Raw genomic sequence first — 21,785 nt, 5'->3', positions numbered from 1 at the left:
AAATCAGGACAGCAACCCAAAGAAGCCATTTATATGTTTGTAAACCACTTTGCTAATTTTTGTAGAAAGTGATGAAAAAATGATGATGATGATGATGATTGAAATAGTATAGACTAAATCCTTGCAGAATGAACAAAGGAAACAGTCAGACTGTTGGTCCATCTAGCTCAGTATTATCTACACTGACTGGCAGCAGCTCTCCAGGATTTCAGATAGGTTCTCTCCCAGCCCTACCTGGAGATGCCAGTGTTCTTTCACTTAGCTACAGCCCTTCCCCAATACTTAAATAAAGTGTTCTCGATGTTTCGATGATCTTTAAAAAAACATTACAAAAGAGTCTTCCTTAATGGTGACATTGTAAGATCTGTGTTTGTTGCTCTCCAGAGAGTTGGTATCTGCTTCTAGTGAACTGTAAAATATCATTTTTAATATAGATGTCAGTCCAGCCTTCAGTGCTTGGTAGAGTTTAGTCATGTTCTGTCTGTGTGGAATTGCAGGAAGCTGAAGGGGGCTCAGATTCATTTTGAAACGAAGCAAGTCATAGCTGCATTTTTCCTTTTGGCTGGAAGCATGATGATTTAATTTGTCCAAACCCCCCACCCAGATACTAACTTGACCTTCTGACATCAGACTATAGACAGCCTCTGCGCGAATCTGCCTTTGAAGGTGGTTCATTTGTCTTGCTTTGTGACAGCTTGGCTGTTTTCCAGGTCTGAGCACACAGGTCACTAAGAGCAAGTCAAGATTAATCATCATGTTAAGTGGGCTTCAGAGCACAAGCTCGCAGGCTCTGACTAGGAAGAAGGATAGGATATAAATTTAATAATAAATAAATCATGCGACTGGAGGGAGCAAAAGGCCATCTTCTCAATATAACTTTGCTGGAAGATTTTAAATCTTGCTTCAAAATGTTCCACCTAGCAAGGTCCAATGCATGTGGTGCAGGGAGGATGTGTGTGGGGTCACTTTGACCATTTTCAGGAATAGGGAGAGTAAGAGGATGAAAACTTATGAGTAACAGCCAATGGAGTCTGGTACTCCTATGTCAGTGGGGCAGTGAATCCACTCCAAGTTAGAATCATAGAAACATACAATCGTAGAGTTGGAAGGGGCCTATAAGGCCATCGAATTGAATCCCCTGCTCAATGCAGGAATCCAACTTAAAGCATACCCAACAGGTGGCTATCCAGCTGCCTCTTGAATGCCTCCAGTGTTGGAGAACCCACGATCTCCCTAGGTCATTAGTTCCTAACTGTTACGAAGTTTTTCCTGGTGTTCAGTCAAAATCTGGCTTCCTGTAACTTGAGCCCATTATTCCGTGTTCTGCACTCTGGAATGATCAAGAGATCTTGTCCCCCCTCTGTGTGGTAACCTTTCAAGTATTTGAAGAGTGGTATCATATCCCCCCTCATCCTTCCCTTCTCAAGGCTAAACATGCCCAGTTCTTTTAGTCTCTCCTCATAGGGCTTTGTTTGCAGTCCCCTGATCACCCTTGTTGCCCTCCTCTGAACCCATTCCAGTTTGTATACATCCTTCTTAATGCATGGTGTCCCAAACTGAACACAGTACTCAAGATGAGTACTAACCAGTGCCAAATAGAACTAGTACTTCACATTTTGGAAACTATTTCTGTTAATGCAGTCTAAAATAGCATTTGCCTTTTTTGCTGTCGGCTCATATTCAGCTTGCGATCATCAATGATTACCAGATCCTTCTCACATGTAGCATTGCTGAGCCAAGTTTCCCCATCTTATAACTGTTTTAGTCCAAGCACTGCATAAATAAGGTTCTCATATAATGAGACTTAACAAGCCTTTCACAGTGATATGAGCCTGTGAGCCAGCACCTTTTTCTCCTTCTGTTCTCCAACCTCTCTTCTTACACAAGTGTAATGCCAAATCATACACAGACAGCAGAACATCTCACAGAACCCATGTTGGGACTACTTGTAGGAAAAGTAAGGTACTATTCTTCATAATAAATGAAACAGCTCCAAGGGACAGCTCCTCGAATGTTCAGACTAAAACCCAGAACGGATTCACTGCCCCACTGACATCAGAGCCACTGGCCTCCACTGCCTGCGGCATTTATCCTAGCATCTGGCAGCTCTCATTTTATTAGCAATGTATTCCCTCAGAATGACCTGTATGCAGAGCTTGGAAAAGTTACTTTTTAAAACTACAACTCCCATCAGCCCCAGCCAGCATAGCCACTGGATTGGGCTGATGGGAGTTGTAGTTCAAAAAAGTAACCTTTCCAAGCTCTGCCTCTATGTGATGACAAAGTGTGATGAGATTGGAGGTATGGGTGGTCTGAATGATGTCTCAGGGATTCCCCTCCTAACCCTGTAACTCCCATTGTAAAAAGAGACTGCTAGAGTAGGACAAATTGAATGCACAAGTGTAGGCTTTTGGGTTGGGAGGATTGGCGCAAATGAACCTGAGTGGCTGGCCTTTGCCTAACAAATGAAATGGCCAAAGATTCCTTCTGGATGGGCTCAGGTCTTTCCTCCCCTGCCTTCTCTTTCCCTGTGGAGGAGGATGTCATTCTGTACAAATGGACACAATAGTTTTGGTGACCAAATGGGAAACGCACAGGGTGATATAGAGGACTGAGTTCTTTGCAAGAATTCTTTGGTACTGGAGGTAGGGATGGGATGGGCAGCTAATTCCATCCTGTTTTGGTCCCACTGGCACTTCATCTTAGGTCCATTCTGTCCCATTGCATGCCACTGTGGTGTAGTGGTTAGAGTGTTGGACTAGCACCAGTAGCAGTTGGTAAGGCAGTGCCTCTGGGGCACCATTATTCTCGTAGCTTCTGAACACAGTGGATCACTGCTGCTGACCAAGAGGGAGAGGGTTGTGACGATCCCACCTCAGACCACCACCTGTCAGGTCCCTCCAGTCAGGATCCTGTTTTTTATTTGTTCTCTCACCAGCTCTAGCACAGATCTCGCAAGATCCCACTGCTAGGCAGCACCACCAGCCACTCCCTATTTCACAATATTGCCTGGGGACTTTGCCTTAGTCTCCTTCTGGCTTATTGTTACTTTGTTTCTGGGTGCACTTGCAGGCCACAACCCCCCTGTATCTTTGTGCCAATAAAGCATACAGCCCTGGGTTGCCCTGGATACTTGATGATACACTATCTCTTCACCACTGCCACCATTGATACTGTTTCTCTGCACCTTGGTAATTACCCTGCCCATCCTTCTGGTCTGTGAAAGCCCCATCCAAGGATCAGGCTTTTGGTAAACCAATAAAATATTTATTTATAAACACCAGGAAATAAGATTACTTTAGGTATATTTAACAAGTGTATGGTTTCATATATTGTGTTACTCTTTATGTTTCTAGTCAAATATAATCTGCCTCAATATCAGCCTAATACCATCCAGCCCACAACCAACTCCCGTCAACCCAAACTCCACAACCAACCAACCTCCCTCTCTCAACTGTCATCCTCTCATTTATACCTTCAGCTACTCAAACGCTCAGCCAATCATCATACAGCATTCTCCAGCATGCATTCTAGCCCATGTACTCCCCCCTCTCACTCAATCCACTTACCATGTATACTTTAATAAACCCACACTTACCATATTTACACTTATCAAAATACAGGGGCATCACAAGGGTGAAGGGTGAGGCATAGGAGCTCAGTGAGGTGCTGCTATGTTTGGAAGCTAGAAGAGCAATGGTGCCCTACCTGCTCTGCCTCACTGACCACTTTTATTTATTTATTTATTTGTTTGTTTATTTGTTTGTTTATTTATTTACATCCCACCCTTCCTTCCAGAAGGAGCCCAGGGCAGCAAACAAAAACACTAAAAGCACTTGAAAATCCTAAAAACAAAATACTTTAAAACACATTAAAAAAATCTTTAAAAACATGTTAAAACAAAGCATCTTTAAAGACACAGACTGGGATAAGGTCTCTACTTAAAAGGCTTGTTGAAAGAGGGATGTCTTCAGTAGGCACTGAAAAGTTAACAGAGATGGTGCCTGTCTCATATTTAAGGGGAGGGAATTCCAAAGTGTCGGTGCCACAACAAAAAAGGTCTACTTCCTATGTTGTGCAGAATGGACCTCCTGATCAGATGGTATATGCAGCTTACCTGCAGAGCACAGTGATAGACTGGGTATATAAAGGGTAAGATTTTACAGAAAAGATGCATGGAAAATGAACATGTTACTGGTACCTTTCAGGTATCTTTGTCCCAAGCTGCATAGGGCTTTGTACACCAAAACTAGAAGCTTGAACTTGGTGCGGAAGCTAATGGGCAGCCAGTGCAATTCTTTCAGCTGTGGGGTGGCATGTTGGCAATACGCTGCCCCAGTGAGCAGTCTCGCTGCTGAATTTTGCACCAGCTGCAGCTTCCAGACCAACTTCAAGGGCAGCCCCACATAGAGTGCATTACAGTAATCCAGCCTGGAGGTGCATGGACAATAGTGGTCAGGCTATCCCAGTCCAGAAACAGCCACAGCTGTATTACCAGATGAAGCTGGTAAAAGGCACTCCTAGCCATTGAGATCACCTGGGCCTCTAGCAACAAAGATGAATCAAGGAGTACCCTCAGACTGCGGACCTTCTCTTTGAGAGGGAGTACAACCCCATCCAAAGCAGGCAATTGACCAATTATCCAAACTCCGGAACCACCAACCCACAGTGCCTCCATCTTGCTAGGATTCAGACTAACTACTGACTAGGACCTGGGGCCAGGGTTCAAATCCCCACTCAGCCATGAAGCTCACTGAGTAATCTTGCACCAGTCACCAACACTCAGCCTAGCCTACCCCACAGAGTTTTTGCACACCACATTGAGCTCCTTGGAGGAAGGATGAGACATTAACAACAAGAACAACAGTAACAATTATTCCATCCTGTCCCATCCATTCCATCTTGCTGTGCTTTTTGTGCATACTTTGGATATAAAATATGTATTTTTAACAGAAAATGCACATTTTGTTCAATACTTTTCAATGCATTCATTAGTAACATGCACATTTCCTATGCATCTTTTAAGTAAAATCCATATTTTTGTGTGCACTTTTTGTGCACCAAATGTGAATGGCCAAATTCCAATTGGGAGTTGTGTTCCAAAGAAGTTTGGGAGTGCCTGTGGAAAGCAGACGAAATAAATTCTATCCCCATCCTTATCTCAGGATTCGCCTAGAAATTCGACAGGGAACCGCAAATTTGGGACAAAAACTCTCGTGATGGCATTCCAAGGAAACAGGACCTGGGTAGGTACACAATGCTTCTGGAGTTTTCACCACATGGAGATTTGGTGCATGAATCACAGTATGCTCATTCTGGGGAAACCTATGAGCACTGGGAAGACCACTGCTCCCACAGGGGTAGCTAGGGATGGGAGGAAATTCAATTCAATTTTCATTTAAGGTTGAATCTATCAAATCCACACTTTCTGAAAAAATATGAGAACCAGAATGCAGCCATCATTTAAAATTTGCACTTTTCCGAATTTTGCAATGCAGTTGTCTAGCCAAACAATGTTTTAAAAATATGTGTATTAGAGGGAAGTGTGCATAAAAATGGATATATTATTGACTAGAAATGGTTAGCACAATTTAGTCAAAACGGCCAATAAAAATGTGTTTATTATGACCAATTTACACTAAAATGCTGAAGGATTTTCATGAGGATTTAAAAAACCCCCGCAAATTGATACAGAAATTCCTAGTGGTAAACCATCAGCTTTGCATGCAGAAGGTCCCAGGTTCAATCCTCTGCGTCTGCAGGGACAGACCCCTGTCTGAAACTCTGGAGAAGCTGCTGCCAGTCAGAGCAGACAATGCAGAGCTAGATGGACCAATCACCTGGCTTGTTATAAGGCAGCTTCCTTTATGCCTATGTTCCTAAGAGAGGTGGCAATTAAAAAGAAAAAGAACTGGACGGAAGTGGCTGTTTCAAGTTTATCACATATATCCCCTGATTCTCACCTTCATGTTACTTTAAAGTTCTCTTCCATGAATACTTATTAGAGAGTGGGGATGGGCAAGAATTTCCATTCAGTTTGCATTTCAAGCCAAATCTATCAAATCTGCACTTTCCAAAACAATATGACAACCGAAAGATTACAATGCTGGAGAATTTTCATGAGGACATTTTTAAAGAAGAAAGAAAGAAATTGCAAATAGCTACAGAAATGTGGAAGAGTGAATTTAAGATTGGAAAAATGAGAAATTGAGAGAAGTGAAACTGACAGATCTTTCCCTACTTGAGAGTAAGGCCAATTTCTACAGCTGGCTTTACTCTTAGAGTTATTTAACACCAAGAAACATATTTTCTGCCGGGAAACAAATAGGATTCAGTATATCAAGCATACTCTGGAGGCGTCATTTCGTACTCCATTTTAACCAGCTTATTCACTGAGCAAAGATTTTCCTCACTCTCCCAAATGTAATTGCTGAAAGAGACATTATTGACATGACAGTCTAAAGTGTTTGAGCTGCCTAAACCATAAACCATTAAGTGGATGCACATTGCCAGCGTAAATGAGAAGCAAAGAGATCCAAATGTTCATAAACAGAGTTGCTGCCTTGCACGTGGATTATTGATGGAAATGGCCCTTATGGTTTTGCGACTGTTTGTGCTCATTTTAAATATGCAAATTATTTATCTGCAGCAGTGATCCATGCAGGCATCAGTGGAGCTGTTAAATGTCTACAAAGTAAATACATATTTAATGAAGTGAGACGACGCTGAGTTACAGCAGCTTAAATTCCGAAAAAAATCTGCAACTCATCAGAATATAAGAAGAACCAGCGGCGTCACTAGCAGGAGTGCGGGGGGGTGCGGACCTCTGGTGCGCGCCCTCCCAGGGGGATGGATGAGGTGGCTGGGCTTGCATGCGTGTGCACTCAAGGCCGGCCACCCCATCCATGCCCCTGGGAGGGCGCGCGCCAGAGGGGCACCCAGCCGGAGAAGGCCTGGGAATGCGGGCGCACCTCCCTCGCCCCGCCGATGCTGCTCCCAGTCTCGCCCGCCCGCCCGCCTCCAAGGAGGAGTTGGAGCAGCCTTGCCGGGCAACGGCACGGGGTGGGGCGGCTCTGGGTGTCACCCCCCTCATGGTGACACCCGGATGCAGGCCACACCCTCCGCACCCCGGTAGTGATGCCCCTGAGAAGAACCTCTGCTAGATCAGGCTAAAGACCCATCTAGTCCAGCATCCTGTTTTCACAGTGGCCAGCCAGGTGCCTATGGGATGTTCACAACAGGACCTAAGCCCAACAGCAATCTCCACACTTGTGATTTCTACCAACTAGTATTCCGGAGCATATTGCCTCCAGCAGTACAAGTAGAATATAGCCATCGTGGCTAGTAGCCTCTGATGGCCTCATCTTCCATGAGTTTGCTTGATCCTCTTGCAAAGCCATTCAAGTTGGTGGCCATCACTACCTTCCTCCATATTCATCTTAAAGCTGATGGTGCAGGTTCAGGAGCATGCCCAGGAAGCCAGCAGACATCATTATGTCCTGCCTGTCCTGCTGAGATAACACTACATGGTCATGTAATATTGTTCCTATGGGGCTTGTATGGCATATAAAATGGTTGCTACCAGTCTCCCTCAAGTTTTTATCTCCTTTTGTATGCCATACATCTTTCCAAATCCCCAAAATAGTTTCCCCACCTCCAAAGTGTGTGTGTGTGTGTGTGTGTGTGTGTGTGCGTGCGTGCGTGCGTGCGTGTTGGGGAGATGTTGGCTTTGTCTCTTTCTAGCTCAGTTCACGGCATTTTCATTTGTTTGTTTGTTTAAAGCCTTTCTAGACCATTTTTCATTTTCTTAAAAAGTTGTTCACAACAGCGGTTAAATACAATCACGGAAAAAGATATCAGTTTTAAAAACCAATTGTGATCAAACATATCAGTGTAATAAGACATTGTCAAGACAATGAAGAAGGCCGTCTTTTGGCTGCTCCCAGTTTCATGGTCCTGCGTCTGGACAGGGCCATTGTCAGGGTGGGTGTTGTTGACCCAGATTCTCTCTACCGACTTTTAATTTGTGACATTTAAAGAAGTGCTTGTAATTTATGTATTTATTTTAAGTTGCTGGTTTTACAAAGCAACAGCAGCAGGGTAGGCTAAAAAGAGGAAGTTCTTCATACTTGATCCACTTAACTATCCCACTCCGCCCAGTGTCTCATGTTCCAGCAATCCTAGGCACTAATCTCCCTTTTGTGTCTAAGACTGTGAGCATAGCAGGGTCTTAAATAGTACCTTAAGGAAGTTATTATTTAGGAAGGTGGTTCAATATAAAGAGGCAACAGTTTCTGAACTTTACAATTACTGTTCTTAAACCACTCTCAGGATACTAATAATTGATAGGCACAAAGTACACATAGATACTATGACAGGATATAGTCTTGGTAATTCCACTCTCTGGGACACAACTATTCCCTAACCCATGCTGGGCATAGTCCACATCTAGCATCCCTTGTTACCACAGTGCATGCTTTGTGGGGCTATCCTTGAAGGTGGTCCAGAAGTTGGTTTAAAATGCAGCTGCCTGGGTGGATCTCAGTTGGATCATATTACACTGATCCTTTCAGGTTCAACTCAAAGTGCTTTATATATATATATAACTTTAATCTCTTAAATAGACTGGGACCAGAAGATAAAGAATCACCTCTCTTCATATAAGACTACCCTACACCTCTACTCAGCATTGGAGGCCCTCCTTTGGATCCCGCTGTCAGCAGAGGTGCAGCAAGTGGGGTGCACAGGAGAGGGCCTTTTCAGGTGTGGCACCCAAGAGCCTGCTTTTAGATAAGCAGTGAAGTCAAATTGTATTTCAAAACATTTGTTTAGGTCTGCCCCACTGACCAGGAGGCCGGGCCTGGCAATGAAGAGGTCTTCTGTATCTTTAAAGTTATGCAGAAAGCCGGGAGAATTCCACCTTGTGGTTTTTCCCATTACAGGGTTGCAAGAACACCTGCACTTCGCTGAATTTTCTCTTCTCTTAAAGATACAGAATCATTCTCAGGCCCTGAGCCGGGCAACCTTACTCAGCATAAAGTGGCTTCCTATGTTCCTAATTGCAGCATCCATCACTGCTAGCTACGCTGAAGTTAAAATATCAATCAGTGAATCATTATCTCCCCACTTAACACCTCTTAACTCAGCCTGATTCTCCTTATTTTCAGAAAAGTACAGTTGCATCTTCCCCCCCCCAAGAAATGATATCCCGTTTCTAAACTGTGTCAGACAGAGGCCAGTCCAACCTTGTTTGCTGACATTTTATCATTCCAGAGGCTTCTTAGGTTAGTCATTTCATCACTTAAAGGTTTGGTAAATGTTACTTAGGGAAGATAAATTAAAAAGGCGGCAGAGATGTGCAATTAAAGTGGGTTTCTAACCTTTGATGAGGAACTTCAAAGAGTAGCTTGATTTCCCAAATAACACAAAGGGGTGTCAAAAAAGGATAATCTTATCTTCCTACTTCAGCACCCATCTGTGTTGTAATGAGAAGCCAACTTGGCTTTTTCCTGGCTCTGATATTGCATATTAATTTTATCTGCATACATAAATGTATAATGCCCCAACCCCCTAATTTAGTTAAAAACAGACTTAAAAGTTGTTCATCTCTTGAAAATAATGTATCATTTGTTAATTTTATTATGCTTCTGGCCACTTTAGAATAAACACTGTTGCTTTGTTTTGCTATAATTCATGCCTCAGAAAGGATTTCAGCTTCTAGTGCTGCATTCAAATAAATGAAGCCCAACAATCTCTCTTTATAGGGGGAAAAAACAGGTGACAGAATCTTAAAACGGCATTTTTATGGAAACCAAATGAGCCACTTATAACAATTTGGAACTTCAGTCCACCTGATTTATGGGTTGAGTGTCTTGATTGTCATGTGTTTCTAGGAATGTCTTCTGGCTTTCCATGCTGATCTCTGGAGGCTGCTCCATCAACCTCAGCTTGCTTGCACCTGCCCGCCTTCTTACTTACAACCAACTCAGGGGGCAGCACTGACTGTCATCTTCTTCCTCCTTAGTCAATGTTGCACTTGTAGAACTCTGCAGGAAGGCAGATGGGACAAAACAAAATTAATTACCTCTATCTGTCATTAGCTCTGGCTCCACCTGTCATTGGCTTTGGCTCCACCTACTGTTGGCCTCCCTGCCTTCTGCTCTACCATTCCCAATGGGCATCACCCTCCACTGGTTGATGAGAACCACAACTTCCCATCATAGATCAAACACAACAGAGAGAATGTTTATATCACCTCAGCTGCAATTGTAATGGGGTCAGTTTGCTTTCCAGGTGCCTCTCATCAGATGAATCCAAACAGGCATGTGATCTTCACCTGGCTATAGGAAAACTTAGCCCTGAATCCAAAAGGCCTTTTTCACAAAGGTCTGGGCTTGGACCAGAGTGTCTAACAAGGCGATCTTGCCCTTGCTAAAACAGAGATGAGCTTAGACCTTTCAGGAAATCCAAGTCGGGTTCAATTTTATTCAGTTCAAGGTGGAATGTGTTTGCTGCCTGGGCTCATTCATTCACAGGGGATTAATGGCCAAATTGTAGGTGTTGCTTGCATTAGATATGGTACTAGAATCCAGAATTAATTAGAGCATTTGCAGACTCCTGCTTCTGGCCAGCATGTGCTTAAACCAACATTGGCTTACACCATAGGGGCTTCCCCTGATTTATCACAATGATGCTCTCATTGCTCAAAGCAAAGCCAGATCACATACACACGCACACGCATGAGAGAGAGAGAGACAGAGAGAGAGTGTTCTGGGGGATGTGCAGAGTTGCAGCTGAACTGAGCTTCTCTGTTGTTGTTGTTGTTGTTGTTATGTGCCTCCAAGTCGACTACGACTTATGGCGACCCTATGAATCAGCAACCTCCAAGAGATCTGTCATGAACCACCCCGTTCAGATCTTGTAAGTTCAGGTCTGTGGCTTCCTTTAGGGAATCAATCCATCTCTTGTTTGGCCTTCCTCTTTTTCTACTTCCTTCTGTTTTTCCAAGCATTATTATCTTTTCTAATGAATCATGTCTTCTCATTATGTGTCCAAAGTATGATAGCCTCAGTTTCATCATTTTAGCTTCTAGTGATAGTTCTGGTTTAATTTGTTCTAACACCCAATTATTGGTCTCTTTTGCAGTCCATGGTATCCACAAAGATCTTCTCCAACACCACATTTCAAATGCGTTGATTTTTCTCTTATCAGCTTTTTTCACTGTTCAACTTTCACATCCATACATAGAGATCGGGAATACCATGGTCTGAATGATCCTGACTTTAGTGTTCAGTGATACATCTTTACATTTGAGGACCTTTTCTAGTTCTCTCACAGCTGCCCTCCCCAGTCCTAGCCTTCTTCTGATTTCTTGACTATGGTCTCCATTTTGGTTAATGACTGTGCTGAGGTATTGATAATCCTTGACAAGTTCAATGTCCTAATTGTCAACTGTAAAGTTGCATAAATCTTCTGTTGTCATTACTTTAGTCTTTTTGACGTTCAGCTGTAGTCCTGCTTTTGTACTTTCCTCTTTAACTTTCATCAGCATTTATTTCAAATCATTACTGGTTTCTGCTAGTAGTATGGTATTGTCTGCATATCTTAAATTATTGATATTTCTCCCTCCAATTTTCACACCTCCTTCATCTTGGTCCAATCCTGCTTTCCGTATGATATGTTCTGCATATAGATTAAATAAATTGGGTGATAAAATACACCCCTGTCTCACACCCTTTCCGATGAGGAACCAATCGGTTTCTCCATATTCTGTCCTTACGATAGCCTCTTGTGCAGAGTATAGGTTGCGCATCAGGACAATCAGATGCTGTGGCACCCCCATTTCTTCTAAAGTATTCCATAGTTTTTCATGATCTACACAGTCAAAGGCTTTGCTGTAATCTATAAAGCACAGGGTGATTTTCTTCTGAAAGTCCTTGCTCCGTTCCATTATCCAACGTATGTTTACGATATGATCTCTGGTTCCTCTTCCCTTTCTAAATCCAGCTTGGACGTCTGGCATTTCTCGCTCCATATATGGCAAGAGCCTTTGTTGTAGAATCTTGAGCATTACTTTACTTGCATGTGATATTAAGGCAATAGTTCGATAATTACTGCATTCCCTGGGGTCCCCTTTCTTTGGAATTGGGATGTATATGGAACGCTTCCAGTCTTTGGACCATTGTTTAGTTTTCCATATTTCTTGACAGATTTTAGTCAAAATTGGGACTGATTCAGTCTCAGTAGCTTGTAGCAACTCTTTTGGTATGCCATCTATTCCTGGTGATTTGTTTATTCCAAGAATTTTAAGAGCAGCTTTCACATTGCATTCTAAAATTTCTGGTTCTTCATCATATGGTTCCTCCATGAATGAATCTGTCATCCTGGCATCTCTTTTATAGAGTTCTTCAGTGTATTGCTTCCATCTTCCTTTTATTTCATCTCGGTCAGTCAGTGTGTTCCCCTGTTGATTATTCAACATCCCTACTCTTGGTTTAAATTTCCCTTTCATTTCTCTAATCTTTTGGAACAGGGCTTTTGTTCTACCCTTTTTGTTGTCCTCTTCTATTTCTATAGAGTAACTATTGTAATAGTTCTCTTTGTCCCTACGTACTAGTCGCTGTATAGTTGCATTTAGGGTTCTGACTGTGTTTCTATCTCCTTTTGCGTTTGCTTTCCTTCTCTCTTTAACTATTTGAAGCTTCTCTGTAGCACTGCTTTAAAAATGAAACTGATTTTCTAGACCATTTCAGTCCGGCCTCAGGCCTGGTTTTGGAATGGAAACTGGCTTAATCACCCTATGGGATGACCTTTGGCAATAGAGGGGCAAGGGGAATGTGACCCTGTTTCTCTTGGACCTCTCCACTGTATTTTATACTACTGGATGAGCTTTTCTCCCCATAGCATCTGGATGAGCTCTAGGTGTTGGGCGATGAAGATACTAGGTGGCAGTTCTCCTCCTACGCGGGTGGCCAATCCCAGAGGGTGGTGCTGAAGTATAATTGCTCTGCCCCTTGACCTATGCTGTGGGTTCTACTGGCCTTTATTTTATCCCCCATGCTGTTCAACATCTACATGAAACCAGAGGGTGTGTTTATGCAGAGATAGGGACTGAGATGCCCCCAATGTGTGAATGATGTCCGTCTCCTTTTTCACCAAATCCAGGTGAGTCAGAGAGTGTTCTGAACTGGTACCTGTATATGGTAATGGACCACATGAGGATCAATAAACTGAGATTCAGTCTACAGAAGATGGCGGCATTTATAGCATGTGGTTCATCTCTCCAAATGAGTGGTGTCCAACCTGTTTTGGAGAGCGCTGCAATTTCCCCTAAAGCAGAGGTGGGGAACCTTTTACAACCTAAGGGCTGCATTCCCTTCTGGGCAACCGTCTGAGGGACACATACCATTGGTGGGAGGAGCCAGAGGCAAAAGGGGGTGGAGCAATGAATGTACAGTAGGCTAGCTTCTACAAACGCTCAACCTCCTCTTCCTCTCCTCCATCTAGGCAAGCAAGAGGCATTATCAGGGTGCAAGGACACCGTCCAGACAGGCAAAGCACTCAGGGTGTGAAGCAGGGCCAGTAGGGGTATGGCCTGGGGAGAGATCTGAGGGCCAACGATAGAGGCCTCGAGGGAGAAATTTGGCTCCCAAGCCTGAGGTTCCCCGAGCCTACTGTAAAGGATCAGATTTGTAGTTTGATGTGCTCTTGGATTCAGCCTTGTTACTGGAGGCATAGATAGCTTTGGTGGGTCAGAGCGCTGCTTTGTTATCTTCGGCCACATTCACACCATGCATTTCTTCCACTGTTATTCCACTTTAAACACCCATGGCTTCCCCCATAGAATCCTGGTAAGTGGAGTTTGTGAGAGGAGGCTAAGAGTTGTTAGGAGGCTCCTATTCCTCAGAGAGCTACAATTCCTTGAGAGATTTACCAACCAATCCCTCTTCCCAGGGAACTCTCAGAATAGTAGCTCTATGAAGGAAACAGCCATTTCCTAACAGCGCTCAGCACCCTTCACAAACTACGTTTCTCAGCATACTTTAAACATGACTGTTTAAACTGGAATAATTTGAAGTGGAATAATAGTGGAATAAATGTGCAGTGTGAATGCAGCCTGAGGCTGATATATCAGCTACAACGCTGCCTGGACAGCGATGGATGTCACATAATCACGCTAGATGTGGGGGAGCCACTCCATTAGCTTCCTGGCAAGAGGGTTGATGTTGCTTACTGGGGAGAGGGGCATGGTACTCGGGAGGGTGACACAGTGCAAACGTACTGACAGAAGTGCCAAATTGGTTCCATTGGTGGGTTTGCTATGCCAGCCTCCCAGTAAGAAACAGCGACGCAGCCACCTGGAAGCTAGCATATCAACTCTGTCCCACCCAGAGAGCCCTTCTGAGTTTTCTTCCTTGTTTGGATTAGTGCAATCTGCTATACATGCAGCTGCCTTTGAAAATGGCCTGGAAACCAGCAAGATTGTTAACAGGAACTAGCAAGTCTGCTGTGTTCCATGCTATTTAGTTCACTGGCTTTCTGCCTTCTCTGTGGCAGAAGAGAAGAAAATATTTTTCTGCAGCAGGAAATATTTTTAAATATTTTATTGTGGTCCTTTATTCCACCCCTTTTTTTAAACGATGTATTGAATTTCGTACAACTTTAGCGGCTGAGTTCTCTCACTGACATCCCCGTGACAGGAGATAATTAATGAGGCCTGTTTTAGGTACGGGGAATTTTTTGGTTTGCTTCGCATTTTAATGTAAAACTGTCTACTTTGCACTTATGGAAATAATACATGAACCAAAACATAATTTGCCTTCGAAATTGGCACGTCTCTGAATTTTGTGATGCCATTGTTCAACCAAAAAAGCATACAAATGTGTGTATATTAAGTGAAAATATGCACAAAAGTGCATATATTTGTGAAAATCACATACAAAAAATTGTATATCAGGAGAAATTTGCACTAAAATACTGATGAATTTTCATGAGTTCTTTTTTTAAACAAAAAAAACCTCACAAACCAATGCAGAAATGTGGAAAACTGAACTGAATATTGGAAAAATGAGAATCTGAGAGAAGCAAAATTGACAGATTCATCCAACCCTGGGCCTTTTACCAACAACGATGACAACACTTCCTATTTTCTTGGGGGAAGAAACACCTTTTGGTTTAGCACGTGCAAATATGCTGATGAATGTTTTTAAAAGTCAAACATACACACACCAAGCACAAATATGTCCAATGGACAGTAAGGCTACCATCTTCCCATTTCCATTACAATGGGATTTATTTATTGTAAAATTTATAGACACCTTTGACTGGCATCAGAGATCATCATTTTCTCAGGCACCCGCTGAGTTCCACAACTCAGCTGGGGATCTGGTGTTGACTACTAGAGCCCCTTGATCCTGCTACTGCTGCTCTTTCCCATCTGGCATCTGGATGAAGGAACAGACACACACACACGCACCATGGAGCGAACACCATGAATGCCTTCAGACATTTCTGCAGGAGAAAGCAGGGAACACCTCTGGCCTTGCGCTGAAGATCACTGCAAAGAAATCCTTCATCTCTGTCAGGAGTCCCATGGAAAGGGCATGGACTGACATGAGTGATGAGGAGCAGTCAGACTGGGAAATGGAGGAAGGCGTTGGTGATGTGATGTTGGTCATGTTTGAACCTGCAGACTCCTGTGCCATGGACAGTGACAGTTCAGCCCCTATAGACTCACCTGTCTCTGAAGAGGCACCACCTGTTCAGGAAGTTGCTTCTCCACCCTCTCCTAGCCTTCCTTCCTTGCTTGCACTATCATCATTGTGCAGCCCTCTCCTCCTTGGGAGGAGGACCTTGTTGAGGTTCAACACCCTTCGTGCTCATTCTAACGCCGTCATCACACAGCACTCCTCCCGAGGTGGAAGATGTTGTGTGCTACAGCCACCCTCACCGCAGACCTGTAGGCACTTGCGCCAGCAATCTCAGCAAGCTCTCACTATCCCTCTGAGGAGGTGTGCATGCTCTCCGTAGTGACTTGCAGGTCATGCAAGTAGGGCACCTACCCATCCTTACTTAAGGTTGGTGAGGGGGCATGACTAGTTGCTGCAACAATATCTGTAGCTGGGTCTAGTCATGCCTAGTTAAGTTCTGTAGATAGACTGATTCCTGTTTAACCTGTAAGCTGACTCATGAAGCACTCTGAGCTGAGACCATCTATTAAGCTAATAAAAATACAAGCACATCTTTGTGTTCGAGTCTGACTTCTGTGGGTTCGGGCAGGACAAACTCCAGATCCTTCTATTGGCTTGCTGCCATGCCATGCCTCTTTGCTTTGCTTGCAACCACAGCTGAAATGCCTCCCCATTTCACTATTTCATTCCAGATTGGCTGCCATGTTTAGTCACTAATGTCGTCACAGGGAATTTGTCCATCCGTGCTTTTAAACTGCCTGGGATCTTCTTTTATAAAATAAAAAATAATGGAAAAGATCTGCCTCCTCTTTTACCACCATCACTTCCAAATGTGCCCCCTGCCCTTGAACTGGCCAATCCACACCAACCCACACCATATCCCAGCTCCTATATTGGGGATAAATGCCACTCAACCAATTCATGTGGTTTTGAGGGAATATGGCCCAGCCCAACTTGAATGCAAATAACATACCTTGATTAAATTGACCGATTGGTTGATTATGTCACATCATTTTAATAGTTGTTTCCCCGCCCCTGCCTCACATCATTGGCTGGCTAGGATGGGGAGATGCACAGTGTGTTGTTTGGATGAACTGCAGTAGCAACTCACTGCTTTCCTATAACACAAACTGGTCATTAGTCTTGATGATGCCCTATTTCCTGGAAGTGTTAATTTAGTAGTTTCCCATTTGTGTGTCTGCTAGGAAGGGAGGGTAATCATATTTGCTACTTTCTTTTGCTGTTATTACTATTATCCTGAAGAAATTTGTGACTGAGGGCCCTTCTCTCTGAAATCAATCTTCCTGCTCCCAGAAACATTGTGTTGCAAATTACCGATGGGCGGGTGCTTTCCAAATCAATAACGCCAACTATTAGAAGCCAAGGCTTACTTCCAAAAATGACTGGGGGCCTTGCATAATTTCATTTCATTTCATTTTCGGAAACAGAAGGCCAATATTGCTGTTTCTACTCTGAAATTATTATTATAGAAATGAAATAAATCACTGCTGAAACCTTTCGCAGCAGAGATATGTAGGCCAAGCTTTAACACTGAATGCGGATTTGGATGGACTTCTACAAAAAGGAAGTTCTCTTCTCCTGCTTTAGACCTTGACCACCAGGGCTGGCACTGCCCAAGGGGTTTTTTTTTAAGCATGCAGCTGGACATAAAATGGGGAGTTAGGAGAAAATATGCAGTTGGAAATCTAGTAATGTACAGTTTGGGGAAAAAATGGGGGGAATGGACATTTTAGGTGTACGTGTTTAGTAAGCTCTTAAAGGACAGGCAACGTCAAGACAGCTTATAGACAAGTTATATAAAGGGAGGATACACTCAGTTCCCATTAGGGCTGTGCGCTGGATTTGGCCAGGCCCAAGCAAAATTGGGCCCTCTACCCAATAAGGTTCTGACAGGCGCAGATGGCTTCGGGTCAGATTGGATGACCCAAAGCTGACCCAGGGCTGCCAGGTGGTAGGAGACCAGGCAGGAAGAGGAGGTAGCCATGGCTTTCCTCCCTGCCTGAGCTCTGCCACTGCCCCACAGGATTGTTGCTGACGCTTGATTGCAAGGCGCTTTCCACTGTCAGAGGCAGTATGCCTGAATACCAGGCAATCTGGATACCAGTTGCTGGGGATCCCAGGTGGTGAGAGTATTCTCGCACTTAGGTCCTGCTTTGGGGCTTCCATGGGCATCTGGTTGGCCACTGTGAGAACAGAGTGTTGGACTAGATGGGCCACTGGCTTGATCCTGCAGGGCTGGGTCACTAATCTGCCCTTCACCAGGGATTATCCCTCCTGACACCCCACGTTTGGTTCAGGAAATCCCCACCCAGCAGGACTCTTGCCTCAGCCTGGATCAGATATGTTCTCTGCACCCAAAGCTTCAGCCCTTCCGCCTTTGGTCCCACCCAAAAGGCGACTCCTGGTGTGCCCTGTTAGCACAAGAGGATGTAGTTACAGGACCTGAATAGGACCCTGATAGGGTAGCACACGAGACCAGGCAGACACGCAGGAATTCAAATGAACAAAAGAACTTTGTTAAAATACAAGATGTGAAATAGGATATTGATGTATAGTCCCTATATTCCCTACCTGTCCTACCCCCTCTAACTAACGAATATGTAATCACCCTTTTCCACCCAGCTCACTTTCACAACACAACCTCCCTCCTTCCATTCCAAATCCCAGCAACAAAAACTCCCAATGGTCAAAGCCAACTGTCTTTTTTATTCAAACCTCCCTTAAAACTCCCACTCATGCATAAATCAATCATACTCCCAGGCATTCCATTAACTACTTCAAACCTGTGTTTATATTTTAACCAGGGCCGGCACAAGGCATGACTGGACCCCTGGGCACCAGCCTGCTCTGGACACGCGGCTCCTGCCTGTTCCACCCACCTCTCTCCTGTATTTGCTGCTGCACTCACTGTGAGTGCAGGGCTGCCATCAACCAAGATGGCGGAGGAGACTTCTCTAGGGTTGATGTGCCCGCCACCATCTTGGTTGATGGCAGCCCTGCACACACAGCAACAGAAGACATGAGAGAAGTAAGTGAATGGGAGAGCGGCCTGGAAGCTCCCTCCCTGTGATCCATTGCAGGGACCCTGCCACTGATTGTGGAAGGAGAGCGCTACTCTCCCACCCTAATTAGGGGGCATTCAGGGGCCCCTCTGGGCCGCAGGAGCCCTTGGCCAGGGCCTGACCTGGCCACCCTTTGGCGCCAGCCCTGATTCTAACACCAGACTTGTTTATTTGGAATCTACTATCTTGGTTATACACCCAGACTTCCTGGAGGGGGAGAATGGGTACAGAAACATTTGTCTTTTTTAAAATGCTTTTTCTCCAACTCCGAAGGGAGGCAATTTCAAACTACTCCTGTTTTACTGTTTGGCTCTTGCACCTGTAGCAAACTTTATACACTAGTTCAATAAGTCTTAAGCATCTTCTAAGCAAATTGTAAATGATTTTTTAACCAGGGCCGGCACAAGGCATGACTGGACCCCTGGGCACCAGCCTGCTCTGGACACGCGGCTCTCCACAGTTCTCCCAATGGAGGGCTGTAGAAAGTGGAGTCCCTCAAGGATCGGTATTGGGACCTGTACTTTTCAACTTGTTCATTAATGACCTAGAATTAGGAGTGAGCAGTGAAGTGGCCAAGTTTGCTGATGACACTAAATTGTTCAGGGTTGTTAAAACAAAAAGGGATTGCGAAGAGCTCCAAAAAGACCTCTCCAAACTGAGTGAATGGGCAGAAAAATGGCAAATGCAATTCAATATAAACAAGTGTAAAATTAGGCATATTGGAGCAAAAAATCTTAATTTCACATATACGCTCATGGGGTCTGAACTGGCGGTGACCGACCAGGAGAGAGACCTCGGGGTTGTAGTGGACAGCACGATGAAAATGTCGACCCAGTGTGCGGCAGCTGTGAAAAAGGCAAATTCCATGCTAGCGATAATTAGGAAAGGTATTGAAAATAAAACAGCCGATATCATAATGCCATTGTATAAATCTATGGTGCGGCCGCATTTGGAATACTGTGTACAGTTCTGGTCGCCTCATCTCAAAAAGGATATTATAGAGTTGGAAAAGGTTCAGAAGAGGGCAACCAGAATGATCAAGGGGATGGAGCGACTCCCTTACGAGGAAAGGTTGCAGCATTTGGGGCTTTTTAGTTTAGAGAAAAGGCGGGTCAGAGGAGACATTATAGAAGTGTATAAAATTATGCATGGCCTTGAGAAAGTGGATAGAGAAAAGTTCTTCTCCCTCTCTCATAATACTAGAACTCGTGGACATTCAAAGAAGCTGAATGTTGGAAGATTCAGGACAGACAAAAGGAAGTACTTCTTTACTCAGCGCATAGTTAAACTATGGAATTTGCTCCCACAAGATGCAGTAATGGCCACCAGCTTGGACGGCTTTAAAAGAAGATTAGACCAATTCATGGAGGACAGGGCTATCAATGGCTACTAGCTGTGATGGCTGTGCTGTGCCACCCTAGTCAGAGGCAGCATGCTTCTGAAAACCAGTTGCCGGAAGCCTCAGGAGGGGAGAGTGTTCTTGCACTCGGGTCCTGCTTGCGGGCTTCCCCCAGGCACCTGGTTGGCCACTGTGAGAACAGGATGCTGGACTAGATGGGCCACTGGCCTGATCCAGCAGGCTCTTCTTATGTTCTTATGATTTCAGCACAATATGTGCATATTTTAAGCCATTATCTTGATATTTCCAGTACACCCGTAACATATTTAATAACAGTTCCCAACAAGTGGTTTCATTACAGGCTGCTTTTATGTTCTTATGGGGTCTTTCGAGCCTCACTACCTGAACTCCTCTTTGAATGTAAATGAGGGGAAGTTTCTACATGGAGATCCTGTGCTAAAGCCCCTTCCTAGATCAGAATGGAGCAGTCCCACCCACCATTCAAAGTTGTCCTGCTGGAGGTGGGGGAGACAAGGTTCCCCACCTCCCCACTCTACATCTACGTTTGCAAATAATGCAAATGCTACGAAAAATATCTTACATCCCCAGAGCTCTGTCGCTCAGAAGTAACCATATTTGACATATTGCCCTTTGGAACTCCTCGCCACTCAGTGAAGTGAGGAATACACATCACAACAGTACAAAGAATACGCTTTAAGAACATTTTAGGTGCATAAAGCAGCAGAGATGCGGGGACATGTTATAACCCACTGGTAGCAGGAAGTCTCCACCTCTCATCACAAACCTCCCTGTTACTTTGCACTTGTAACAGGTCTGTGTCTCACCCTCCTCTCACTCAAATGCTTGAGGAATAATGGCCCTGATCTTCCTGCAATGTGCTTTTGGATGTTTCAGATATGACAATAGTTACAAATAATTACAGGCACAAGCAAAAAATGTTCATCCCTCCATTATATTCAACTACTTAGTAATCCTCGGTAATAGTGTAAATGTTAAAAGAGTTCCCCTGGCATAAATGCTCCCCCAGTAAATTATTTGGGAGCTTTTCAGCAATGAAAAACCGATTAGCTCGAGATATAATTGTATTTCAAGGGATTTTAACTATGACAGCGTTGCCTCTATTTCACAAATGGATATTCATCTTGGCCTTTGCCCATTAGTGGAATTTATATTTGTTTTTATATATCATTAAAGAAAATGGTAGGAACAGCTTTGTTAAGCCTGAAATTTATTTTGCTATTGTGATGCCTGCTCAAAGTTGATCAGCGGAGGCAGCGGACTGAGAGAACTATTTCTCCCTGCTCATTAAGCTAGAACTCAGAGTCAGCCAAGAAAAATGATTGGTAGCCTATTGGGAACAGACTAAATAAAGTACTTCTGCAAACAATGCCTAATAAACTTAGATGATGCTAGTGAAGTTTGATCACATCCACACCATATATTTAAAGCACATGGCTTCCAACAAAGAATCCCAGGAACTGTAGTTTGCTAAGTGTGCTGGGAATTATAGCTCTGCAACGAGTACTTGCAGAGCTAATGTTTACTTAGCAGTCTTTAAACCATAATTAAGCATAGGGTTGGGAGAGGAGCATGGGCTGTGACTGGCTGCAGGAGGGTTCAATCATCCTGGGTCCTGCCTCTCAAAGCCTTCAT

At 44.0% G+C, this 21,785-nt stretch overlaps 1 long non-coding RNA gene across 1 annotated transcript; it reads right to left on the bottom strand.

Moving 5' to 3' along the window:
- Positions 1–9,621: 9,621 nt before the first annotated feature.
- On the bottom strand, positions 9,622–10,243 carry LOC133384535 (uncharacterized). The gene is made up of 2 exons (XR_009762606.1): positions 10,139–10,243; positions 9,622–10,046 (listed from the first exon to the last, which is right to left on the bottom strand). It is a non-coding gene; the product is annotated as an uncharacterized LOC133384535 (long non-coding RNA).
- Positions 10,244–21,785: the final 11,542 nt, after the last annotated feature.

Source organism: Rhineura floridana, chromosome 4 (assembly GCF_030035675.1).
Source record: "Rhineura floridana isolate rRhiFlo1 chromosome 4, rRhiFlo1.hap2, whole genome shotgun sequence".
Lineage (NCBI taxonomy): Eukaryota > Metazoa > Chordata > Lepidosauria > Squamata > Rhineuridae > Rhineura > Rhineura floridana.
This window is presented reverse-complemented; position numbering and strand designations above follow the sequence as displayed.